A 27,283-nucleotide genomic window follows, 5' to 3' on the forward strand; every position below is an offset into this window, starting at 1 on the left:
CCTGTTTCTGCAGTTCTCTTGCTTCCTTCTGCACCTCTTGCATCTTCCAACACTTCTCTTGCCTGTTTTTGTACCTCACTTGCTTCTTTCTGCACCACTTTTGCCTGTTTCTGCACCCTCTTCCCTTTTTGTGCAACTCTCTTGCCTCTTTTTGCAGCTCTCTTCCTTCTTCCTCCACCACTCTTGCCTCTTTCTGTACCTGTTGCTTTTTTCTATACCCCTCTCACCTACCTCTGCACCTCTCTTGCCTCTTTCTGCACTTCTCTTGCTTCTATCTGCAGTTCTATTGCTTCTTTCTGTACCCCTCTTGCCTCTTTCTCCACCCCTTTCCTCTTTCTGCACCCCTTTTGCCTGTTTCTGTACCCCCGTTTGCCTGTTTCTGCAGTTCTTGTGCCTCCTTCTGCACCTCACTTGCCTCTTTCTGCAACTCTTGCCTCCTTTTGCAGTTCTCTTGCTTCCTTCTGCACCTCTTGTATCTTTCAACACTTCTCTTGCCTGTTTCTGTACCTCACTTGCTTCTTTCTGCACCCCTTTTGCCTGTTTCTGTACCCCTCTTCCTTCTTTGTGCAACTCTCTTGCCCCTTTCTACGGATGTCTTCCCTCTTTTTGCACCACTCTTGCCTCTCTGTACCTGTTGCTTTTTTATACACCCCTCTTACCTACCTCTGCACCTCCCTTCCCTCTTTCTACACCAGTCTTGCCTCCGTCTTGTCCACCTGTTCCTTCTTTCTGCCCCCTTTGCCTGTTTCTGCAACTCTTTGCCTCTTTCCGCAGTTCTCTTACTTCCTGCACCTCTCTTGCCTCTTTGTGCAACTCTCTTGCCCCTTTCTATACATCTTCCCTCTTTCTGTACCACTCTTGCCTCTTTCTTTACCTCTGTTGCTTCTTTCTGCACTTCTCTGGTCTCTTTCTGTACTCTTTGTGCCTATTTCAGCAACTCTTTGCTTCTTTCTGCAGTTCTCTTGCCTCCTCCTGCACCTTACTTGCCTCCTTCTGCACCTCTCTAGCCTCTTTCTGTACCTCTCCTGCCTCTTTCTGCACCCCACTTGCTTGTTTCTCCACCCCTTTTGCCTCTTTATGCACCCCCTCTTCCCTCTTTGTGCAACTCTCTTGCCTCTTTCTATACCTCTCTTCCCTCTTTCTGTACCACTCTTGCCTCTTTGTGTACCTGTTGCTTCTTTCTGCACTTCTCTTATCTCTTCCTGCACCCTTTGTGCCTATTTCAGCAACTGTCGCTTCTTTCTGCAGTTCTCTTCCTTCTTTCTCTACCCCTCCTGCCTCTTTCTGTATCCCTCTTGCCTCTGTGCACCACTCTTACCCCTTTGTGTACCCCACTTGCCTCTTTTTGCACCTCTATTGGTTCTTTCTGCACCTCTTTTGCTTCGTTCTGCACTTCACTTGCCTCTTTCCATACCCCTTTTGACTCTTTCTGTACGTCTGTTGGGTCTTTCTGCACTGCTCTTGCTTCTTTCTGCACTTCTGTTCCAGCTTTCTGCATCCCTCTTGCCTTTTTCTGCACCCCTCTTCCCTCTTTCTGCACCACTCTTGCCTGAGTCTGCCCACCAATTCCCTCTTTCTGCACCCCCTTTACCTGTTTCTGCAACTCTCTTGCTTCTTTTTGCAGTTCTCTTGCCTCTTTTTGCATCTCTGTTGCTTCTTTCTGTACTTCTTTTGCCTCTTTCTGCTCCCCTCTTGCCTCTTTCTGTGCCTCTGTTACTTCTTTCTGTACTTCTCTTGCTTCTATCTGCACCTCTGTTGCTTCTTTCTGCACCCCTCATGCCTCCTTCTGCAGCCCTCTTTACTCTTTCTGCACCCCTTTTGCCTGTTTCTGCACCCCTTTTGCCTGTGTCTGCAGTTATATTGCCTCCTTCTGCACCTTACTCGCCTCTTTCTGCAACTCTTGCCTCCTTCTGCAGTTCTCTAGCTTCCTTATGCTGCTCTCTTGCCTCTTTCAACACTTCTCTTGCCTGTTTCTGCCCCTCTCTTGCCTCTTTCTGCAGCTCTCTTTCCTTTCTGCACCCCAGTTGCTTCTTTCTGCACCACTTTTGCCTGTTTCTGCACCCCTCTTCCCTTTTTGTGCACCTCTCTTGCCTCTTTCTGCACTTCTCTTGCTTCTATCTGCAGTTCTATTGCTTCTTTCTGTACCCCTCTTGCCTCTTTCTCTACCCCTTTCCTCTTTCTGCACCCCTTTTGCCTGTTTCTGCACCCATTTTGCCTGTTTCTGTACCACTTTTGCCTGTTTCTACAGTTCTTGTGCCTCTTTCTGCACCTCACTTGCCTCTTTCTGCAACTCTTGCCTCCTTTTGCAGTTCTCTTGCTTCCTTCTGCACCTCTTGCATCTTTCAACACTTCTCTTTCCTGTTTCTGTCCCTCACTTGCTTCTTTCTGTACCCCTTTTGCCTGTTTCTGTACCCCTCTTCCTTCTTTGTGCAACTCTCTTGCCTCTTTCTACAGATGTCTTTCCTCTTTCTGCACCACTCTTGCCTCTCTGTACCTGTTGCTTTTTTATACATCCCTCTTACCTACCTCTGCACCTCTCTTCCCTCTTTCTACACCTGTCTTGCCTCAGTCTTGTCCACCTGTTCCTTCTTTCTGCCCCCCTTTTGCCTGTTTTTGCAACTCTTTGCCTCTTTCCGCAGTCCTCTTGCCTCCTGCACCACTCTTGCCTCTTTCTGTACCTCTGTTGCTTCTTTCTGCACTTCTCTGGTCTCTTTCTGTACCCTTTGTGCCTATTTCAGCAACTCTTTGCTTCTTTCTGCAGTTCTCTTGCCTCCTCCTGTACCTCACTTGCCTTTCTGCAACTCTCTTGCCTCTTTTTGCAGTTCTCTTGTCTCCTTCTGCACCTCTGTTGCTTCTTTCTGTACTTCTCTTGCCTCTTTCTGCACCCCTCTTGCCTCTTTCTGTACCTCTGTTGCTTTTCTCTACACGCCTCTTACCTACCTCTGCTCCCCTCTTCCCTCTTTCTGCACCACTCTTGCCTGAGTCTGCCCACAGATTCCCTCTTTCTGCACCCCTTTGCCTGTTTCTGCAACTCTCTTGCTTCTTTTTTCCGTTCTCTTGCCTCCTTCTGCACCTCTTGCTTCTTTCTGTACTTCTCTTGCCTCTTTCTGTACCCCTCTTGCCTCTTTCTGCGACTCTGTTGCTTCTTTCTGCACTTCTCTTGCTTCTATCTGCACACCTGTTGCTTCTTTCTGCACCCCTCTTGCCTCTTTCTGCACCACTCTTTCCTCTTCCCGCACCCCTTTTACCTGTTTCTGCACCTCTTTTGCCTGTTTCTGCAGTTCTCTTGCCTCCTCCTGCACCTCGCTTGCCTCTTTCTGCAACTCTTGCCTCTTTCTGCAGTTCTCTTGCCTCCTTCTGCACCTCTCTTGCCTCTCTCAACACTTCTCTTGCCTGTTTCTGCACCCCTCTAGCCTCTTTCTGTAACCCTCTTGCCTCTTTCTGCACCTCACTTGCTTCTTTCTCCATACCTTTTGCCTGTTTCTGCACCCCTCTTCCCTCTTTGTGCATCTCTCTTGACTTTCTACACCTCTCTTCCCTCTTTCTGTACCGCTCTTCCCTCTTTCTGTACCTCTCTTGCCTCAGTCTTACCCACCCATTCCCTCTTTCTGCCCCCCTTTGCCTGTTTCTGCAACTCTTTGCCTCTTTCCACAGTTCTCTTGCCTCCTGCACCTCTCTTGCCTCTTTCAACACTTCTCCTGCCAGTTTCTGTACCTCTTGCCTCTTTCTACACCTCTTTCGCCTGTTTCTGCACCCCTCTTCCCTCTTTCTGCACCACTCTTGCCTGAATATGCCCATAAATTCCTTCTTTCTGCACCCCCTTTGCCTGTTTCTGCAACTCTCTTGCTTCTTTTTGCAGTTCTCTTGTCTCCTTCTGCACCTATGCTGCTTCTTTCTGTTCTTTTCTTGCCTCTTTCTGCACCCCTCTTGCCTCTTTCTGTACCTCTTTTGCATTTCTCTACACCCCTCTTACCTACCTCTGCACCTCTTCCCTCTTTCTGCACCTCTCTTGCCTCAGTCTTACCCACCTATTCCCTCTTTCTGCACCAGTTGCCTGTTTCTGCACCCCTCTTCCCATTTTGTGCAACTCTCTTGCCCCTTTCTACACCTCTTCCCTCTTTCTGTACCACTCTTGCCTCTTTCTGTACCTCTGTTGCTTCTTTCTGCACTTCTCTGGTCTCTTTCTGTACCCTTTGTGCCTATTTCAGCAACTCTTTGCTTCTTTCTGCAGTTCTCTTGCCTCCTCCTGTACCTCACTTGCCTTTCTGCAACTCTCTTGCCTCTTTTTGCAGTTCTCTTGTCTCCTTCTGCACCTCTGTTGCTTCTTTCTGTACTTCTCTTGCCTCTTTCTGCACCCCTCTTGCCTCTTTCTGTACCTCTGTTGCTTTTCTCTACATGCCTCTTACCTACCTCTGCTCCTCTCTTCCCTCTTTCTGCACCACTCTTGCCTGAGTCTGCCCACAGATTCCCTCTTTCTGCACCCCTTTGCCTGTTTCTGCAACTCTCTTGCTTCTTTTTTCTGTTCTCTTGCCTCCTTCTGCACCTCTTGCTTCTTTCTGTACTTCTCTTGCCTCTTTCTGTACCCCTCTTGCCTCTTTCTGCGACTCTGTTGCTTCTTTCTGCACTTCTCTTGCTTCTATCTGCACACCTGTTGCTTCTTTCTGCACCCCTCTTGCCTCTTTCTGCACCACTCTTTCCTCTTCCCGCACCCCTTTTACCTGTTTCTGCACCTCTTTTGCCTGTTTCTGCAGTTCTCTTGCCTCCTCCTGCACCTCGCTTGCCTCTTTCTGCAACTCTTGCCTCTTTCTGCAGTTCTCTTGCCTCCTTCTGCACCTCTCTTGCCTCTTTCAACACTTCTCTTGCCTGTTTCTGCACCTCTCTAGCCTCTTTCTGTAACCCTCTTGCCTCTTTCTGCACCTCACTTGCTTCTTTCTCCATACCTTTTGCCTGTTTCTACACCCCTCTTCCCTCTTTGTGCATCTCTCTTGCCTTTCTACACCTCTCTTCCCTCTTTCTGTACCGCTCTTCCCTCTTTCTGCACCTCTCTTGCCTCAGTCTTACCCACCCATTCCCTCTTTCTGCCCCCCTTTGCCTGTTTCTGCAACTCTTTGCCTCTTTCCACAGTTCTCTTGCCTCCTGCACCTCTCTTGCCTCTTTCAACACTTCTCCTGCCAGTTTCTGTACCTCTTGCCTCTTTCTACACCTCTTTCGCCTGTTTCTGCACCCCTCTTCCCTCTTTCTGCACCACTCTTGCCTGAATATGCCCATAAATTCCTTCTTTCTGCACCCCCTTTGCCTGTTTCTGCAACTCTCTTGCTTCTTTTTGCAGTTCTCTTGTCTCCTTCTGCACCTATGCTGCTTCTTTCTGTTCTTTTCTTGGCTCTTTCTGCACCCCTCTTGCCTCTTTCTGTACCTCTTTTGCATTTCTCTACACCCCTCTTACCTACCTCTGCACCTCTTCCCTCTTTCTGCACCTCTCTTGCCTCAGTCTTACCCACCTATTCCCTCTTTCTGCACCAGTTGCCTGTTTCTGCACCCCTCTTCCCATTTTGTGCAACTCTCTTGCCCCTTTCTACACCTCTTCCCTCTTTCTGTACCACTCTTGCCTCTTTCTGTACCTCTGTTGCTTCTTTCTGCACTTCTCTGGTCTCTTTCTGTACCCTTTGTGCCTATTTCAGCAACTCTTTGCTTCTTTCTGCAGTTCTCTTGCCTCCTCCTGTACCTCACTTGCCTTTCTGCAACTCTCTTGCCTCTTTTTGCAGTTCTCGGGTCTCCTTCTGCACCTCTGTTGCTTCTTTCTGTACTTCTCTTGCCTCTTTCTGCACCCCTCTTGCCTCTTTCTGTACCTCTGTTGCTTTTCTCTACATGCCTCTTACCTACCTCTGCTCCTCTCTTCCCTCTTTCTGCACCACTCTTGCCTGAGTCTGCCCACAGATTCCCTCTTTCTGCACCCCTTTGCCTGTTTCTGCAACTCTCTTGCTTCTTTTTTCTGTTCTCTTGCCTCCTTCTGCACCTCTTGCTTCTTTCTGTACTTCTCTTGCCTCTTTCTGTACCCCTCTTGCCTCTTTCTGCGACTCTGTTGCTTCTTTCTGCACTTCTCTTGCTTCTATCTGCACACCTGTTGCTTCTTTCTGCACCCCTCTTGCCTCTTTCTGCACCACTCTTTCCTCTTCCCGCACCCCTTTTACCTGTTTCTGCACCTCTTTTGCCTGTTTCTGCAGTTCTCTTGCCTGTTTCTGCACCTCTTGCCTCTTTCTGCAGCTCTTTTGTCTCTTTCTGCACCTCAGTTGCTTCTTTCTGTACCCCATTTGCCTGTTTCTGTACCACTCTTGCCTCTTTCTGTACCTCTGTTGCTTAATTCTGCAATTCTCTTCTCTCTTTCTGCACCCTTTGTGCCTATTTCAGCAACTCTGTTGCTTCTTTCTGCAGTTCTCTTCCTTCTTTCTCTACCCCTCCTGCCTCTTTTGGTATCCCTCTTGCCTCTTTGTGCACCACTCTTACCCCTTTGTGTACCCCACTTGCCTCTTTCTGCACCTCTGTTGGTTCTTTCTGCACTGATCTTGCTTCTTTCTGCACTTCTGATCCAACTTTCTGCATCACCCTTGCCTTTTTCTGCATCCCTCTTCCCTCTTTCTGCACCGTTCTTGCCTGAGTCTGCCCACCGATTCCTTCTTTCTGCTCCCCTTTTGCTTGTTTCTGCAACTCTTGCCTTTTTTTGCAGTTCTCTTGCCTCCTTCTGCACCCCTCTTGCCTCTTTCTGCACCTCTGTTGCTTCTTTCTGTACTTCTCGTGCTTCTATCTGCACCTCTGTTGTTTCTGTCTGTACCCCTCTTGCCTCTTTCTGTGCCTCTGTTTCTTTTTTCTACACCCCTCTTACCTACATCTGCACCTCTCTTCCCTCTTTCTGCACCTCTCTTGCCTCAGTCTTACCCACCTGTTCCCTCTTTCTGCCTCCTTTTTGCCTGTTTCTGCAACTCTTTGCCACTTTCCGCAGTTCTCTTGCCTCCTGCACCTCTCTTACCTCTTTCAACACTTCTCTTGCCAGTTTCTGTACCTCTTGCCTCTTTCTGCACCTCACTTGCTTCTTTGCACCTCTTTCGCCTGATTCTGCACCGCTCTTCCCTCTTTCTGCACCACTCTTGCCTAAGTCTACCCACCGATTCCTTTTTTCTGCACCCCCTTTGCCTGTTTCTGCAACTCTCTTGCTTCTTTTTGCAGTTCTATTGCCTCCTTCTGCACCTCTGTTGCTTCTTTCTGTACTTCTCCTGCATCTTTCTGCACCCCTCTTGCCTCTTTCTGTACCTCTGTTGCTTTTATCTACACCCCTCTTACCTACCTCTGCACCACTCTTCCGTCTTTCTGCACCTCTCTTGCCTCAGTCTTACCCACCTGTTCCTTCTTTCTGCTCCCCTTTTGCCTGTTTCTGCACTCCTCTTCCCTCTTTGTACAACTCTCTTGCCTCTTTCTGCACCTCTCTTCCCTCTTTCTGTACGACTCTTGCCTCTTTCTGTACCTCTGTTGCTTCTTTCTGCACTTCTCTGGTCTCTTTCTGCACCCTTTGTGCCTATTTCAGCAACTCTTTGCTTCTTTCTGCAGTTCTCTTGCCTCGTCATGCACCTCACTTGCCTCTTTCAACACTTTTCTTGCCTGTTTCTGCACCTCTCCTGCCTCTTTCTGTACCCCTTTTGCCTCTTTCTGCGACTCTGTTGCTTCTTTCTGCACTTCTCTTGCTTCTATCTGCACACCTGTTGCTTCTTTCTGCACCCCTCTTGCCTCTTTCTGCACCACTCTTTCCTCTTCCCGCACCCCTTTTACCTGTTTCTGCACCTCTTTTGCCTGTTTCTGCAGTTCTCTTGTCTCCTTCTGCTCCTCACATGCCTCTTTCTGCAACTCTTGCTTCCTTCTGCAGTTCTCTTGCTTCCTTCTGCACCTCCCTTACCACTTTCAACACTTCTCTTGCCTGTTTCTGCACCTCTTGCCTCTTTCTGCAGATCTTTTGTCTCTTTCTGCACCTCAGTTGCTTCTTTCTGTACCCCATTTGCCTGTTTCTGTACCACTCTTGCCTCTTTCTGTACCTCTGTTGCTTAATTCTGTACCTCAGTTCCTTCTTTCTGTACTTCTCTGGTCTCTTTCTGCACCCTTTGTGCCTATTTCAGCAACTCTGTTGCTTCTTTCTGCAGTTCTCCTAATTTCTCCACCCCTCCTGCCTCTCTCTGTATCCCCCTTGCCTCTTTGTGCACCACTCTTACCCCTTTGTGCACCCCTCTTGCCTCTTTTCGCACCTCTGTTGGTTCTTTCTGCACCTCTTTTGCCACGTTCTGCACTTCACTTGCCTCTTTCCATACCCCTTTTGCCTCTTTCTGTACCTCTGTTGGTTCTTTCTGCACTGCTCTTGCTTCTTACTGCACTTCTGTTCCAGCTTTCTGCATCCCTCTTGCCTTTTTCTGCACCCCTCTTCCCTCTTTCTGCACCACTCTGGTCTGAGTCTGCCCACCGATTCCCTCTTTCTGCACCCCCTTTGCCTGTTTCTGCAACTCTCTTGCTTCTTTTTGCAGTTCTCTTGCCTCCTTCTGCACCTCTGTTGCTTCTTTCTGCACTTCTCTTTCTTCTATCTGCACTTCTATTGCTTCTTTCTGCACCCCTCTTGCCTCTTTCTCCACCCCTCTTGCCTGTTTCTGCACCCCTTTTGCCTGTTTCTGCGCCCCTTTTACCCATTTCTGCAGTTCTCTTGCCTCCTTCTGCACCTCTCTTGCCTCTTTCAACACTTCTCTTGCCTGTTTCTGTACCTCACTTGCTTCTTTCTGCACCCCTTTTGCTTGTTTCTGTACCCCTCTTCCCTCTTTGTGCAACTCTCTTGCCTCTTTCTACACCACTCTTGCCTCTTTCTGTACCTCTGTTGCTTTTTTATACACCCCTCTTACCTACCTCTGCACCTCTCTTCCCTCTTTCTGCACCTGCTTGCCTCAGTCTTGTCCACCTGTTCCCTCTTTCTGCACACCTTTTGCCTGTTTCTGCGACTCTTTGCCTCTTTCCACAGTTCTCTTGCCTCCTTCTGCACCTCACTTGCTTTTTACTGCACCCCTTTTGTCTGTTTCTGTACCCCCTTCCCTCTTTGTGCAACTCTCGCCTTTTTCTACACCTCTCTTCCCTCTTTCTGTGCCACTCTTGCCTCTTTCTGTATCTGTTGCTTCTTTCTGCACTTCTCTTGTCTCCTTCTGTACCCTTTGTGCCTATTTCAGCACATCTTTGCCTCTTTCTACAGTTCTCTTGCCTCCTCCTGCACCTCACTTGCCTCTTTCTGCAACTCTCTTGCCTCTTTCTGCAGTTCTCTTGCCTCCTTCTGCACCTCTCTTGCCTCTTTCAACACTTCTCTTGCCTGTTTCTGTACCTATCTAGCCTCTTTCTGTACCCCTCTTGCCTCTTTCTGCACCTCACTTGCTTCTTTCTCCACATCTTTTGACTGTTTCTGCACCCCTCTTCCCTCTTTGTGCAATTCTCTTGCCTCTTTCTACACCTCTCTTCCCTCTTTCTGTACCGCTCTTGCCTCTTTCTGTACCTCAGTTCCTTCTTTCTGCACTTCTCTGGACTCTTTCTGCACCCTTTGTGCCTATTTCAGCAACTCTGTTGCTTCTTTCTGCAGTTCTCCTCATTTCTCCACCCCTCCTGCCTCTCTCTGTATCCCCTTTGCCTCTTTGTGCACCACTCTTACCCCTTTGTGCACCCCTCTTGCCTCTTTTCGCACCTCTGTTGGTTCTTTCTGCACCTCTTTTACCACGTTCTGCACTTCACTTGCCTCTTTCTATACCCCTTTTGCCTCTTTCTGCACCTGTTTGATCTTTCTGCACTGCTCTTGCTTCTTTCTGCACCGCTCTTGCCTGAGTCTGCCCACCGATTCCCTCTTTCTTCACCCCTTTTGCCTGTTTCTGCAACTCTCGTGCCTCTTTTTGCAGTTCTCTTGCCTCCTTTGGCACCTGTTGCTTCTTTCTGTACTTCTCTTGCTTCTATCTTCACCTCTGTTGCATCTTTCTGCACCCCTCTTGCCTCTTTCTGCATCCCTTTGGCCTTTTTCTGTAACTCTTTGCCTCTTTCTGCAGTTCTCTTCACTCCTTCTGCACCTCTCTTGCCTCTTTTAACACTTCTCTTGCCTGTTTCTGCACCTCTCTTCCCCCTTTGTGCAACACTGTTGCCACTTTCTACAGCTCTCTTCCCTCTTCCTGCACCACTCTTGACTCTTTCTGTACCTCTGTTGCTTTTTTCTATACCCCTCTTACCTACCTTGTGAGAAGTTGGCCTGGTATATGCTGTTCACTATTTAAAGTGGACATCTTGCACCAGTACAATTCAACTCTTATGGTGGTAGGTTTAAGACAACCTTTCAAGAAAGCTATCCTAGTGGTATCTGTGGAGTGCAGCCTTCAGGCTAAGTCTTAGGAGGAATGTAAAGCAGCTTGTTTTACCTTATAATCTCTTGAATTACCAAATGAAAGGACACCACACAGGTATATATATCAAATATATATGTATTTATTACTAAACAACTCTCTACTAATCTCTTTATGAGATTAGAAGGCAGGAACATATGCACAATCAATGTTTCACAATAAGTTAAGCACAAATATGGCTGGGGCCCTGGGGCGTACCAGACCATATACTAAAAAAGAGACTTAAGAGCAATGACTTGCAAAGGGACAAGGCCTAGGACCTTCAGAAGCGCTGGGGCCTCACGAAACCACCCAAGGCAGGTAAGTAAAGGACCAACAGGAGACGCATGCAGTGTGAGAACACAGCCGCGAATACCGATTGACTTCAATGGAGCAAGTCGCGATTAGAAATTAAAAGTTTAAGGATACTTCAGGAGAGTCTACAAGCAAGTCACTTACAGGGTAAGTAGTTCTAGAGCCAACACCCACAGGAGCACCGTAGTGCTGGAGTTACCTCACCCAGGGAAGCCAGGTGCAGAGGTGTCTTTTGGTGTCGGGTCGCGGCGTCGTTTTCAATGGGAGCCAATGAAGACTTGCTGCTTGTGAAGACAGGAGAAGTGTCCGGTGGAATCCAAGGCTGGATTCAGAAGAAGGAAGACCTGAAAGCAGAGGGGACAGTGTTCTAAGTCACTTGGCAGTGACCCAGGGCAAGGAAGATGGATGCCCACAGTCGTCGGGTGATTTCAGGTGATCCATGGGTGTCTTGACTCATCCACGAAGTCCAGGAGGCATCGACAAAAACCAGGAGCTGGATTCGGCGTGCCCACAAAGTCTGCAGCTTACTGCGGTGTCAGTGACCAGATTGGAGCCAACAAGCCTTGGTAACAGCATGTCTCGGGGAAAGGAAAAAAGCCAGCGGTGCAGACCAGCAAGGTCTGAGGGACTCACCCAGCAAGGGTAAGTCAGGGCAGGCCTGGAGCAACCAGGGGAGCCCTTTGGAGCTGTAGAAAAGTCTTCAGGGCACCCACAAGCCAACCAGCAAGGGATCGCGAAGACGCCTCAGGAGGATCTACTCAACAGGGGCCCACGGTCACTCGGGACGGGGTAGGCCTCTGATCTTCGGAGGGATTCCTGCTAGAGGCTTGGACCACATGTGGCCCAAAGCACAGGTTTGTAGAAAATAGTGCACGGTACCCAGGGATTGCGGTTCCTCATCACCAATGGGGTCCACTTGCCTCAGCGTCGCTGGGGACTCACGATGGCCTTGGAGAAGTCAGTAAATCCTCTTCCTGGGCTGCAGGGACTTCGGGCTCCGGCTGGAGCGGTGGTTTGTGACCATTGATTGCAAGATTTGGTGCCTGCCAAGCAAGGGAGTCGTCGTCCAGGGGTATCTAGTTTGCAATGGCAAGGGTTTCCTAACTAGGAAGGGAGGGAGTACCTCTATGACCCCACCTATGGGAGGGTCAGGGGAGTTGGTGGCTACACCCACTTCCCTTTGTCCAGCTTCGTGCCAGAGCAGGGGCAGGTAGCCCCTGAGCCGGTTTGAACTGGTGTATGCACAGAGGAGCCTACTGCTCCCCCAGTGCAGGCCTTCAAAGCACTCTAGGAGTGCACCCACCAAGCCCCAATACACTAAACTCTGTCTGGGAGGTGGTCACACCTCCCTGTGACAGGATACCTATTGTTGGGCTCCCTCCACTGCGAGTTTCGGTCATCAGCACGAGGGCAGCCCAGTGTCTGTGACTGGTGACATCCATTTTGTCATGCCAGGGCACTTCAGGATTCTACTGTGTTTCCACAGTAGGTACATGTCTATCCCTCTAGAAGGGTAGGATCATACTCCCACACCAGTTACTGGTGTGGGGGTATGATTCCAAAGCGTTTGACACCAAACACGACATGTTTTGATGCAGCCAACCCAAAGTTAGCATTTACCGCAAGGTTATAATGAACTTAAGAGTATATGGTTTGCCGCATTCACAAACCGCCCCAGAGAATGGACTCTGTGAGCTGCAGAGGCGCCCTGCTCAGGCAGAGGCACCCCCTAACATGGAAACCAAGCACCCTGCCCTCAGGATTGATAGGGCCTGCCTTAGGGGTGAGTGATAGGTGTAAATGTGTGTGCAGGAGAGATATAGTGAACCTATATCTCAGTGAGGAGTGCTAGCACCACATCACCCAGGCTGCAGTAGCAGGCCTGTGGTGTCACATTTAGTCTGCTTCCCAGGGGTGGCATAATACATGCTTCAGCCCCTGGTAGGCCTGTGAAGTACCCCCCCCCCCCCCCAAACGCAGGGACATTAAACTAACCTTGACCAGTTGAGTCTTTGGGTTCTAAGTGGAAATACCTTGAGAGTCCATCTGCATTGGCATGTTGGGTCCCAGGTCTATGTTCCACTGTATAGTCTATCCCCTGTAGGGAAATGGACCACCTTAAAAGTTTTGGGTTTTCACCTTTCATCTGTTTGAGCCATAGGAGGGGCTTGTGGTCAGTCTGAACTATGAAGTGAGTGCCAAACAAGTATGGCCTTAGCTTCTTCAGGGGCCACACCACAGAAAAGGCCTCCCTCTCTATAGCTGACCAACGTTTCTCTCTAGGGGTCAGCCTTCTGCTAATAAAAGCTACTGGCTGGTCTTGACCTTCATCATTCAGTTGAGACAGTACAGCTCCCACACCCAGCTCAGAAGCATCTGTTTGGACAATGAATTTTTGGTGTAGTCTGGACTCTGTAAGACGTGGGCAGTGCACATGGCCTGCTTTAGGTCTTCAAATGCCTTTGGACAGCTCGCTGTCCACTGAACCTTTTTTTGGCATTTTCTTTGAGGTAAGATCATTCAAGGGGGTCACTATAGATCCATATCCCTTAACAAACCTCCTATAGTACCCAGTCAGGCCTAAGAAGGCTCTCACCTGTGTCTGGGTGGTTGGAGCAACCCATTCCATGATGGTTTGGATTTTGCTCTGCAAAGGCTGAACCTGGCCCCCACCTACAAGGTGGCCCAGGTACACAACCTGACTCTGCCCTATCTGGCACTTGGTGGCCTTTATAGTGAGGCCTGCTTTCTGCAGGGCCTCCAAAACATTTCTGAGGTGGACCAGGTGATCCTGCCAGGAGGAACTAAAGACAGCAATATCATCAAGATAAGTTGAGCAATAAGTTTCCACCCCTGTCAGAACTTTGTTCACCAACCTCTGAAAAGTGGCAGGTGCATTCTTCAAACCAAAGAGCATCACCACAAAGTGGTAGTGCCCACCAGGGGTCGAAAATGCTGTTTTGGCCTTGGCATCCTCAGCTAACCTGATCTGCCAGTAGCCAGCTGTTAGGTCAAATGTACTCAGATACTTGGCTGAGGCCAAAGTATCAATCAGTTCATCTGCCCTGGGAATTGGATAGGCATCGGTTCTGGTGACTGCATTGAGGCCTCTGTAGTCTACACGAAACCTCATTTCTTTCTTACCACCCTGGGTATGAGGTTTGGGTACTAGGACTACTGGACTAGCCCAAGGGCTATCTGAAGGCTCAATCACACCTAGTTCCAACATTTTCTGGACTTCAGCCCTGATACAGTCCCTGACATGGTCAGGTTGCCTGTAGATTTTACTCTTGACAGGCAGACTGTCTCCATTGTCCACCTCATGGGTGCACCAGGAAGTCTGACTAGGGGTCAGGCTAAACATATGTCTAAACTGTTGCAAGACTTGTCTGCACTCAGTTTGCTGATGATCAGTGAGGCTGCTTGCCAAAGCAACACCATCTACTGACCCATCATCAGGGTTCTGTGAGAGCAGGTCAGGGAGAAGGTCACTCTCCTCCTCCTGTTCCTCATCAGTTGCCATGAGCAAGCCCATGTCAGCCCTGTCAACATGTGGTTTCAATCTGTTGACATGGAGCACCCTAAGCGGGCTCCTGGGAGTTCTGAGATTCATCAGGTAGGTGACTTCTCCATTTTGCTCAACAACTGTATGGGGGCCACTCCACTTGTCTTGGAGAGCTGCTGGGGCCACAGGCACCAACACCCACACTTTCTGTCCTGGCTGGTACACAGTCAGCACAGCCTTTTGGTCATGCCAAGTTTTTGGCTGGCCTCCAGGTTTTTAGTTGCCTTCTTCATATATTCGGCCATCCTAGAGTGGAGACCAAGTACATAGTCCATCACATCCTGTTTGGGAGGTTTGAGAGGCAAATCCCAGCCCTCCTTCACCAAACATAATGGACCTCTTCCACGAGACTTGCTGTTCCCAAGGCTTGTTGGCTCCAATCCAGTTGCCGACACCTCAGTAAGCTGTAGAATCCAGCTCCTGGTTGTCGTCGACGCCTCCTGGACCTCGTGGCTGAAGAGTCAAGACACCCGTGATCATCTGAAATCACCCGACTACTGTGAGCTTCCAGCTTCCTGGCCCCGGGTTACTGGCTAGTGACTTTGAACACTGTCTCCTCTGCTTTCAGGTCTTCTTTCTTCTGAATCCAGCCTTGGATTCCACCGGACACTTCCCTTGTCTTCACAAGCAGCAAGTCTTCTTTGGCTCCCATTGAAAACGACGCCGCGACCCGACACCAAAAGACACCTATGCACCCAGCTTCCCTGGGTGAGGTAACTTGAGTACTCCGGTGCTCCTGTGTGTGTTGGCTCTAGAACTACTTTCCCTGTAAGTGACTTGCTTGTAGACTCTCCCAAAGTATCCTAAAACTTTAAAATTCCAACCGCGGCTTGCTCCATTGAAGTCTATTGGGATCCGCGGCTGTGTTCTCACACTACATGCGTTTTCCGTGGGTCCTTTACTTACCTGCCTTGGGTGGATTAGTGAGGCCCCAGCACTTCTGAAGACCTTAGGCCTTCTCCCCTCTCAAGTCGTTCTTCTTATACCTCTTTTTTAGTATATGATATGGTACGCCCCTATGGCCCCAGCCATATAAGTGCTTAATTTGTTGTGAAATGTTGATTTGTGCATATGTCCTTGACTTCTAATCTCATAAAGAGATTGGCAGTTTGTGTCTAGTAATAAATACATATATATATTTTATATATATACCTGTGTGGTGTCCTTTCATTTAGTGATTCAAGAGATTATAAGGTAAAACAAGCTGCTTTACATTCCTCTAAAGACTTAGCCTGAAAGCTGCTCTCCACAGCTACCACAAGGATAGCTTTCTTGAAAGGTTGTCTTAAACCTACTACCATAAGAGTCGAATTGTACCGGTGCAAGGTGTCCACGTTAAATAGTGAACAGCATACACCAGGCCAACCTCTCACATTGGTGGGCAGCGTGTGGGATTCCAGCTTGCCATTGTTTTACCAGAAAATCTCTATTTGAATTACTAACTTAAAACCACCATAGGTACTCAAGGTACATATAAAGTCAAGCTTAGTATCAATAGGTTCTACTGAACTTAGAGCTGTGTGCCAAGGGATAGCACACCCTTTCTACAGCTCAAGCTAGGATCAGTAGGCCACAAACTAGTGTAGGTAGTACAACACTGCACAACACTAGAATGTCCTTAAGAGTTGGAACCAGTGGGTCCACCCAGCCTCAGTATAAGGACATGACTTTCTTTGACTTGAAAACCATGTGTGCTGCAAGGCACCTGAAGCTAGGACAGAGTCCCGCCACACTACACCTGATAGATCTGCTGACAGCAGATGATCTTAGATTAGCTCTAAGAGCTAATGGGTCTGAATCAGGGGGTGGGTCAATTACAGTGTCTGGGTGAGATGATGAAAATCAGGATGACCAGGACTCTGTGGTTGAAGGGCCAGATCCACAAGGGTCTGAAAAGGACAGATGAATTCTCCCTAAGAGAACTGACAGAGTGGAGGAAAGGCCTAGGTCCCTTTCTAGGGAGTCTGACCACTCCTATCACTCTGGCAGATGATCTGTCCAGCAGAGGAGCTCCTACTTTCCTAGAAGGGAGACCTCCTCTGACAGAATGTACAAACTGCTGCAGTATGAGGAAGGGGGTACAGCCATTACAACGCGGTTTTTACCACGCGCAGCTTTCACATCGCATGCGTTACAACGCATGCGATGTTACAACGCAATGCCATTACAACGCAAGTCTTTACATCGACTTGCGCTAGATGGCGTGCTAACATTACAAATAGTGTAGTTTACTATCCCAACACCTTCCCTACTGTTACGTGGGCTGGAGTTGGAATAGTAAATTACACTTTTCTAATGTTAGCACGCCATCTAGTGCAAGTCGATGTAAGGACTTGCATTGTAATGGCATAGCGTTGTAACATCGCATGCGTTGTAAGAGGGTCAGGGGGGTGGATGGTTACACCCACTCCCCTTTGTCCAGTTTCGAGCCAGAGCAGGGGCTGGTAGCCCCTGAACCGGTTGTAGCTGGCATATGCACATATGCACAGAGGAGCCTACTGCTCCCCCAGTGCAGGACTTCAAAGCACTCTAGGAGTGCACCCACCCAGCTCCAATACACTAAATCCTGTCTGGAAGGTGGTGACACCTCCCTGCGACAGGATGCCTATTGTTGGGCTTCCTCCACTGTGAGTTTCGGTCAGCAGCAGGAGGGCAGCCCAGTGTCTGTGCTGGTGGCATCCATTTTGTGATGCCAGGGCTCTTTCAGATTTCTACCGCGTTACCACAGTAGGTACATGTCATCCCCTCTAGAAGGGTGGGATCATACTCCCACACCAGTTACTGGTGTGGGGGTATGATTCCAAGATGCTTGACACCAAACACGACATGTTTTGATGCAGTCATTCCAAAGTTAGCATTAACCGGGAGGTTATAATGCACTTAAAGAGTATATGGTTTAACCGCATCCACAAACAGCCACAGGGAATAGACCCTGCCAGCTGCAGAGGGGCCCTGCTCAGGCAGAGGCATCCCCTCACAGTGTAAACCAAGCACCCTGCCCTCAGGATTGATAGGGCCTGCTGTAGGGGTGACTGATAGGTTTATATGTGTGTGTATGGTGAGCTATAGGAACCTATACCTCTGTGAGGAGTGCTAACACAATCTCACCCAGGCTGCAGTAGCAGGCCTGTGGTGTCAGATTTAGTCTGCTTCCCAGGGGTGGCATAATACATGCTTCAGCCCCTGGTAGGCCTGTAAAGTACCTATGCCCTTGGAACCTAAGGTACAATATACTAGGGGCTCATAAGGTACCACAGTATCCAGTCACTAGTGCATCTAATATACACTCCAAGTCGTTTAGAGAGAACAGAGAGACTGGGGCCCTGATTAGCAGGGACCCAGCCAGACTATAGCCAGAAACCAGTGTATACATCAGAAAAAAAGTGGGGGCATCATAAGTGCAGATCCTACTCTCCTACATATATCTATCAAATATATATGTATTTATTACTAAACAACTCTCTACTAATCTCTTTATGAGATTAGAAGGCAGGAACATATGCACAATCAATGTTTCACAATAAGTTAAGCACAAATATGGCTGGGGCCCTGGGGCGTACCAGACCATATACTAAAAAAGAGACTTAAGAACAATGACTTGCAAAGAGACAAGGCCTAGGGCCTTCAGAAGCGCTGGGGCCTCACGAAACCACCCAAGGCAGGTAAGTAAAGGACCAAAGGGAGACGCATGCAGTGTGAGAACACAGCCGCGAATCCCTATTGACTTCAATGGAGCAAGTCGCGATTAGAAATTAAAAGTTTAAGGATACTTCAGGAGAGTCTACAAGCAAGTCACTTACAGGGTAAGTAGTTCTAGAGCCAACACCCACAGGAGCACCGTAGTGCTGGAGTTACCTCACCCAGGGAAGCCAGGTGCATAGGTGTCTTTTGGTGTCGGGTCGCGGCGTCGTTTTCAATGGGAGCCAATGAAGACTTGCTGCTTGTGAAGACAGGAGAAGTGTCCGGTGGAATCCAAGGCTGGATTCAGAAGACGGAAGACCTGAAAGCAGAGGGGACAGTGTTCAAAGTCACTTGGCAGTGACCCGGGGCAAGGAAGTTGGATGCCCACAGTCGTCAGGTGATTTCAGGTGATCCATGGGTGTCTTGACTCTTCATCCACGAGGTCCAGGAGGCATCGACAAAAACCAGGAGCTGGATTCGGCGTGCCCACAAAGTCTGCACCTTACTGCGGTGTCAGTGACCAGATTGGAGCCAACAAGCCTTGGTAACAGCAAGTCTCGGGGAAAGGAAAAAAGCCAGCGGTGCAGACCAGCAAGGTCTGAGGGACTCACCCAGCAAGGGTAAGTCAGGGCAGGCCTGGAGCAACCAGGGGAGCCCTTTGGAACTGTAGAAAAGTCTTCAGGGGACCCACAAGCCATCCAGAAAGGGATCGCGAAGACTCCTCAGGAGGATCCACTCAACAGGGGCCCACGGTCACTCGGGACGGGGTAGGCCTCTGATCTTCGGAGGGATTCCTGCTAGAGGCTTGGACCACATGTGGCCCAAAGCACAGGTTTGTAGAAAATAGTGCACGGTACCCAGGGATTGCGGTTCCTCATCACTTGTGGGGTCCACTTGCCTCAGCGTCGCTGGGGACTCACGATGGCCTTGGAGAAGTCAGGAAATCCTCTTCCTGGGCTGCAGGGACTTCGGGCTCCGGCTGGAGCGGTGGAGTTTGTGACCGTTGATTGCAAGATTTGGTGCCTGCCAAGCAGGGGAGTCACTCCTTGACTCCAAGGGAGATTCTTCCGTCTTCCAGAGGTAGTGGAACATCGAAGGTCCGGGATTCGTCTTCAGAGCGTTGTCCAGAGGTATCTAGTTTGCAATGGCAAGTGTTCCCTAACTAGGAAGGGAGGGACTAGCTCTATGACCCCACCTATGGGAGGGTCAGGGGAGTGGGTGGCTACACCCACTTCCATTTGTCCAGCTTCATGCCAGAGCAGGGGCAGGTAGCCCCTGAGCCAGTTTGAACTGGTGTATGCACAGAGGAGCCTACTGCTACCCCAGTGCAGGCCTTCAAAGCACTCTAGGAGTGTACCCACCAAGCCCCAATACACTAAACTCTGTCTGGGAGGTGGTCACACCTCCCTGTGACAGGATACCTATTGTTGGGCTCCCTCCACTGTGAGTTTCGGTCATCAGCAGGAGGGCAGCCCAGTGTCTGCGACATCCATTTTGTGATGCCAGGGCACTTCAGGATTCTACCTTGTTTCCACAGTAGGTACATGTCTATCCCTCTAGAAGGGTAGTATCCTACTCCCACACCAGTTACTGGTGCGGGGGTATGATTCAAAAGCGTTTGACACCAAACACGACATGTTTTGATGCAGCCATCCCAAAGTTAGCATTTACCGCGAGGTTATAATGAACTTAAGAGTATATGGTTTGACCGCATTCACAAACAGCCCCAGAGAATGGACTCTCAGAGCTGCAGAGGGGCCCTGCACTCCTCTTCCCCCTTTGTGCACCATTCGTACCCCTTTGTGCACCCTCTAGCCTCTTTTTGCACCTCTGTTAGTTCTTTCTGCACTGCTCTTAGTTCTTTCTGCACTGCTCTTGCTTCTTTCTGCACTTCTGTTCCAACTTTCTGCATCCCTCTTGCCTTTTTCTGCACCCCTCTTCCCTCTTTCTTCAGCGCTCTTGCCTGAGTCTGCCCACCGATTCACTCTTTCTGCACCCCTTTTGCCTGTTTCTGCAACTCTCTTGTTTTTTTTTGCAGTTCTCTTGCCTCTGTTGTTAATTTCTATACTTCTCTTCCCTCTTTCTGCACCCCTCTTGCCTCTTTCTGCACCTCCGTTGTTTCTTTCTACACTCCTCTTGCCTCTTTCTTTACCCCTCTTTCCTCTTTCGGCACCCCTTTTGCCTGTTTATGCAACTCCTTCCCTCTTTCTGCAGTTCTCTTGCCTGTTTCTGTACCTCTCTTGCATCTCTGTACCTGTTTGTTTTTTTGCACTGCTCTTGCTTCTTTCTGTGCCTCTGTTGCTTCTTTCTGCACTTCTCTTGCTTCTATCTGCACCTATGTTGCTTCTTTCTGCACCCCTCTTGCCTCTTTCTGCATCCCTTTTACCTGTTTCTGTAACTCTTTGCCTCCTTCTGCACCTCACTTGCCTTTTTGTGTAACTCTCTTGCCTCCTTCTGCAGTTCTCTTGCCTCCTTCTGCACCTCTCTTGCTTCTTTCTGTACCCCGCTTGCTTCTATCTGCACCTCTGTTGCTTCTTTCTCCATCCCTCTTGCCTCTTTCTGCATCCCTTTTGCCTGTTTCTGCAACTCTTCGCCTCTTTCTGCAGTTCTCTTGCCTCCTTCTGCAGTTCTCTTGCCTCCTTCTGCAGTTCTCTTGCCTCCTTCTGCAGTTCTCTTGCCCATCTTAACACTTCTCTTGCCTGTTTCTGCACCTCCCTTCCCCCTTTGTGCAACACTCTTGCCACTTTCTACAGCTCTCTTCCCTCTTCCTGCACCACTCTTACCTCTTTCTGTACCTCTGTTGCTTTTTTCTACACCCCTGTTGTAGGAGAGTACCCCCACTTTTTGCTGGTGTTTCACTGTTTTTCGACCTTAGTCTGGCTGTGGCCCTGCTAATCAGGCCCACAGCCTAGCTGCTTCCTCTCTAAAATGGTTTCCATGTACATTAGGTACATATCTAATTGGATTCTGGAGTGCTTTATAAGCCGCTAGTATATGGTGTACTATGTACCTAGGGCATAGGTACCTCAGAGGCCTACCAGGGGCTGCAGCATGTATTATGCCACCCCTGGGAAGCACTCCAAAATGACACCACAGGTCTGCTACTGCAACCTGGGTAAGGGTGTGCTTGCACCCCTTACTGTGGTATAGGCTACCTATATCACTACCTTATACAGACACATATAAACCTATAAGCCACTCCTATGGCAGGCCTTGACAATCCTGAAGGCAGAGTGCTTGGTTTTATGTGAGAGGGTGCCCAAGCATGAGCTGAGCCCCTCTGCAGCATTCGGAAATACTTCCTTATGGCTGTTCTGTGATTCAGCCATACCATATACTCTTAAGTGCATTATAACCTCGCGGTAAATGCTAACTTTGGGATGGCTGCATCAAAACATGTCGTGTTTGGTGTCAAGCGCTTTGGAATACTACCCCCCGCCAGTTCTGGCGGCGGGGGTACCATTCCACCCTTCTAGAGGGAGAGACATGTTCACACTTGCTAAACCCGGTTAAATCCTTTCAAAGCCCTGGCATCACAAAATGGATGCCACTGCCACAGACACGGGTCTGGCCTCCTGCTGCTGGGGGAAACTCTGGCTGGGGAGGCCTGGACAAAAGGTTTCCTGTCACAAGGAGGTGTAACCACCTCCCCAGACAGGCAGGTGTGTATTGGGGCAGGGTGGGTGCATTCAGAGAATGCTTTTGAGACACTGCCTGTGGCACACAAGGTGTCCCTGTGCATAGCCCAGTTCAAACCGGTTACAGGGGCACTCAGCCCCTGCTCTGGCACGAAACTGGACAAAGGGGAAGGGGTTGAACCACCCCCACCCCAGGCCCACCCATAGGTGGAACCTTATAGTTAGTCCATCCCCTAAACTTAGTATAGGTATAGGAATCCCGTCCCTAGGACTTTAGATTACCCTGGACGAAACTCTGCAATGTACATCCTGGACCTTCGACATTCTATCCTGACTAGAAGACTGAAGAAATCTCCCTTGGGGTCAAGGAGTGATTCCCCTGCTTGGCAGGCACCAAAGAAGCAACTGACGGGTCTGCATTGCTGAAGCTCCCGCTGGACACCGAAGTCTTTGCATCACCAGAGGTGGATTTCCAGACTTCACCGAGGCTACCCTGAGTCCAAAGCAAAGCTGAGGCCTGCGGCTATCGTGGGTAATGTGGAACCGTGACCCCTGGACACCATGAACTTTTGCAGCAACAACACCTTCCTGGTCCTCCTCGAAGTTGTGCTTTGGGCTCCGAGTAGCCCCAGCCTTGAGCACCTCCTGCACTGAAGATTGTTGGCCTCCACTCCACGAGTGACCCGTGGGCCAGCTTCCAGTGCGACAGCTTGAGGCTCCTTCGCGATCACTAGCCCATTGGCTAGCAGGTCCCCACGAATGTAACTCCACTTCTGTTGGGGCTTTTCTGGTTGCTCCAGACTTGCTCTTACTTACCCTCACGGGGTGAATCCATCAGATCTTGCGGGTCTGCATCGCAGTCCTTTCTTTGATTTCCTGAGACTTGCCGTTGCCAAGGCTTGTTGGGTCCTTCCTGGTCGCCAACACGGCAGCACTCAACAGACTTTATGGGACAGCTCGAATCCGGAGCGTGGACTTCGTCAACGCCTCCTGGACCTCCTGGCTGAAGAGTCAAGACACCCAACAACTCACCTGAACCACCCGACATCTGTGTGCATTGGTCCATCCTGCCCTAGGTCACTGGCAAGTGACCCAGACGCTGTCCCCACTGCTTTCAGGTTCCTTACATCCTAGATCAAGGCTTGGATCTCTCCGGACACTTCTCTTCACGGCAGCAGCAGTTCTTTGCAGGCTTCCATTGAAATCAACAACGCGACCCGACAACAAAAGACACCTATGCACCCGGCTTCCCTGGCCTAAGAAGGCTCTCACCTGAGTCTGGGTAGTTGGAGCAACCCAGTCCATTATGGTCTGGATTTTGCTCTGCAATGGTTGAACCTGGCCTCCACCTACAAGATGGCCCAGGTACACAACCTGATTCTGCCCCATCTGGCACTTAGTAGCCTTGATAGTTAGGCCTTCTTTTTGCAGGGCCTCCAAAACATTCCTCAGGTGGACCAGGTGATCCTCCCAGATGGAGCTAAAGACAGCAATATCATCTAGATATGCTGCACTCAAGTCTTCCAGGCCTGTAGGGACTTAATTCACCAACCTTTGGAAAGTGGCAGGTGCATTCTTCAAACCAAAGGGCATTACCACAAATTGATAGTGCCCACCAGGGGTAGAAAATGCTGTCTTTGGCTTTGCATCATCAGCTAGTCTGATCTGCCAGTAACCAGCTGTCAGGTCAAATGTGCTTAGAAACTTGGCTAAGGCCAGAGTATCTATCAGCTCATCTGCCCTGGGGATGGGATGGGCATCAGTCCTAGTGACTGCATTGAGACTCCTGTAGTCTACACAAAACCTCACCTCTCCTTTCCCACCACTGGTATGAGGTTTAGGTACCAGGACTACTGGGCTAGCCCAAGGGCTAACTGAGGGTTCAATCACACGCAGATCCAACACCTTTTGGACTTCTGTCCTTATACAGTCCCTGACATGGTCAGGTTGCCTGTAGATCTTATTCTTCACAGGTAGACTGTCCCCAGTGTCCACTTCATGAGTGCACCAGGTGGTCTGACTTGGAGTCAGAGAAAACATATGTCTAAACTGGCTGAGAAGGTGTCTGCAGTCAGTTTGTTGCTGGACAGTGAGGCTGCCTGCCAAGGCTACACCATCAACTGACCCATCATCAGGGTTCTGAGAAAGCAGGTCAGGGAGTGGGTCACTCTCTCCCTCCTGTCCTTCATCAGTGGCCATGAGCAAGCCCATGTTTGCCCTGTCAACATATGGTTTTAGTCTGTTGACATGAAGTACCCTATGGGGACTCTCAGGGGTTCCAAGGTCTACCAAGTAGGTAACCTCCCCTTTCTGTTCAACAATGGTATGGGGGCCACTCCATTTGTCCTGGAGGGCTGCTGGGGCCACAGGCTCCAACACCCACACTTTCTGTCCTGGCTGGTAAACAGTCAGTACAGCCTTTTGGTCATGCCAGGCTTTTTGCAGTTCCGGGCTAGCCTCAAGGTTTTTGTTTGCCTTTTTCATGTACTCGGCCATCCTGGAGCGGAGACCAAGTACATAGTCCACTATGTCTTGCTTTGGGGGCTTGAGAGGTAACTCCCATCCTTCCTTCACCTACCACAATGGACCCCTGACAGGGTGACCAAACAAAAGTTCAAATGGGCTGTAGCCAAACCCCTTTTCAGGCACCTCCCTGTATGCAAATAAAAGTCAGGGCAAGAGCAGGTCCCATTTTCGCCTAAGCTTCTCTGGCAGTCCTTTGATCATTCCCTTTAAGGTTTTGTTGAATCTCTCAACTAAACCATTGCATTGTGGGTGATAGGGTGTGGTGAACTTGTAGTTCACTCCACACTCCTTCCACATAGCAGTCAAGTAACTAGACATGAGGTTTGCACCCGTGTCAGAAACTACCTCCTTAGGAAAGCCTACTCTTGAGAGCACTCAAGAGAGCTCTTTCCACCACAGGTGCTGTAGTGGTCCTTAGGGGAATTGCTTCTGGGTACCTGGTGGCAAAATCCACCACCACCAGCATAAATATGTGCCCAGATGCTGTTTGGGGATCCATGGGATCAACAATGTCAATCCCTACCCTTTCAAAGGGCACCCCTACCACAGGTAGTGATATCAGGGGGGGGGCTTTGTAGTGCCACCTGCTTTGCCACTGGCTTGGCAGGTTACACAGGAGTAACAAAACTCATTTGTGTCTTCAGACATGTGGGCCAGTGAAAGTGAGGAACAACTGTGTCCCAAGTCTTGTTCTGGCCCAGGTGTCCTGCTAGGGGAATATCATGGGCTAGTGTCAATAGAAAACCCCTAAACTTCAGAGGTATAACCAACCTCCTGGATGCACCAGGCTTGTGGTCTCTACTCTCTGAGTATAGGAGTCCATCATCCCAATAAACTTTATGGGTGCCACTAGCATTCCCAGCAGCCTCATCAGCAGCTTGCTGTGAGGGGTTCAAGAGAGGGACAGGTTTTCTGCTCCTGGCTCAGATCAGATCTGGAAGGGACCCCTGTCCCCAAGAACTCAACCTGGTCAGGTTCAAGCTCCTCTGGGACAGTTCCTTCTTCAGGCTCAAGATCATCTCCCTGAGGAGACTGATCAGCATTCTGAGTCAGGTGGGAAGGCTCTGCCTTAACCCTACTGCTCCTCCTCTTGTGAGGCACCTGGTCCATTATTCCAGAATCCGGGGCCTGTCCAGTTTTAGACATTTTTGCCTGTGACCTGGTCACAGCAAAGATATGTGCAGGGATCCCTAACATTTCTGCATGTGTCCTGAGCTCCACTTCAGCCAAAGCTGAAGTCTCTAGATCATTGCCAAGCAAGCACTGTACTGGTAGGTCTGCACTTACCACAACCTTCTTAAGGCCAGTTACCCCTCCCCAGGAGAAGTTAACAACTGCCAGAGTATGGTCTGTTCTGACATTGCTAGCATTGGTCACTTGGTACATTTCACCAAGTATAATCTGCCCAGGATCCACAAGATCTTCTGTCACCATTGTGACACTTGCTCCTGTGTCCCTGAATGCCCAAGCTTCTACTCCATTTATTAAAGGCTGCTGTCTGTATTTGCCCAGGTTACTGGGACTCACAAAGGGGGACATATCCATGCCCCCATCACTGACAAGCACAGCCTGAGTTGGTACTCTGACTAGGCCAGAGTCCATCTCAGAACCCAGGGTCTACCCTACTACACCCTTATTCTGTGTATTCCCATCACCAATTGTAACAGCACTAGGGGAAGCAGGTGCCTTAGGGGCATTGGTGGTGGCTGGAGATTTTCTTTGGCCTTGGTGTAGTCACTGGTCCAGTGAGTTTTCTGCTTACAGATTTTTCACCAAGGTTTCTTTTGGCCTTTACCCTTCCTTGACTGTGACTCCCCATTAGAATAAGATTTTTGGGGCCCTTGAGAAGACTTCTGATCTTTGCCCTTGTCCCCACCCTTGTCAGAGTTCTTGGAAACTTGCTTCTTAGGGTCACCACCTTGGTTCTGTACCTTCTGCCTCACCCTGGTTCTGACCCATTTGTCTGCCTTCTTTCCCAATTATTGGGGAGAGGTCAGAACAGAGTCTACCAGGTACTGGTGCAACAGCTGATTGACAGTTATTAAGAATCTGCTCCCTCATTATCAGATTGTTCAATCCTTTGAAGTCACACACTTTACTGCCCAATACCCAACCTTCCAGAGCCTTAGCAGCACAGTCAACAAAGTCAACACAGTCTTGATTTTGTGCTTTTTGGGGGTCTCTGAACTTTAACCTGTATTGTTCAGTGGTTAGGCCAAACCCATCTATTAGTGCACTTTTCAAGACCTGGTAATCATCAGCATCCTCTTCTCTTACAGTGAGTAGCTTATCTCTACCTTTGTCTGCAAAGGAGAGCCATAAGATTGCTGCCTACTGACCTTGAGGGACATTCTGTACTTTACAGGCCCTCTCCAAGGCAGTTATCCATTTGTGGATGTCATCCCCACTCTGGTAGGGAGGGACAATCTTACTTAGGTTTCTATGGTCATATGACCTCTCCCTATCTCTAGGGAAATTGCTGCGACCAAGGGACTCTAGTCCCTCCTTTTACTAGTTCTGTAGAGCTCTAGGGCTTCCCTATCTAAGACCATCTGCTGCTTTCTGAGGTTGAACTTGTCTTGCTCATACTTCAGCAGTCTGTCTCTCATCTGCTGGGAGGTTTCCCTCCCTCTGTGAGAAGAGACAGAGGTCCCTATAGAGGAGTTAGACTGGACATATCCCCTTGACAGATCTATCCCTTCTAGCCCTATGTTCAACTCTACCTGGAGGAATAAAGGCAGGAGCATTGTCATCATCCTCACCAGATGCTGATCATTGTCATCAGCCTGGTCAGCATTAGAGGTAGGGTCAGGGGAATTGCTACCCCTAGGCTCACCCTCACCTGCTGCCCCACCCACACTGTCTACCCCATGAGGCCCACTAGGCCCTGTGATATCATCCAGCTTAAGTATCTTTATGAGATGCTGGGTGGATGGACTTTTGCCTGTCTTCAGCTTCCTAATGGAACATAAGGACCTAAGCTGAGCAAAGGAGAGATCCTCGTATTTATAGGGAAGGAGCTCACTGGTTCCTGGTAGGGACCCACTGGTTCCTGGCTGGTTAGACATTACTAATGTGGTGTGGTGTATTGCACTACCTACACTAGTGTGGCCTATTAAACTCTCTTTAGTTGTAGA

This window comes from Triturus cristatus, chromosome 1_1, assembly GCF_964204655.1.
Source record: "Triturus cristatus chromosome 1_1, aTriCri1.1, whole genome shotgun sequence".
NCBI lineage: Eukaryota > Metazoa > Chordata > Amphibia > Caudata > Salamandridae > Triturus > Triturus cristatus.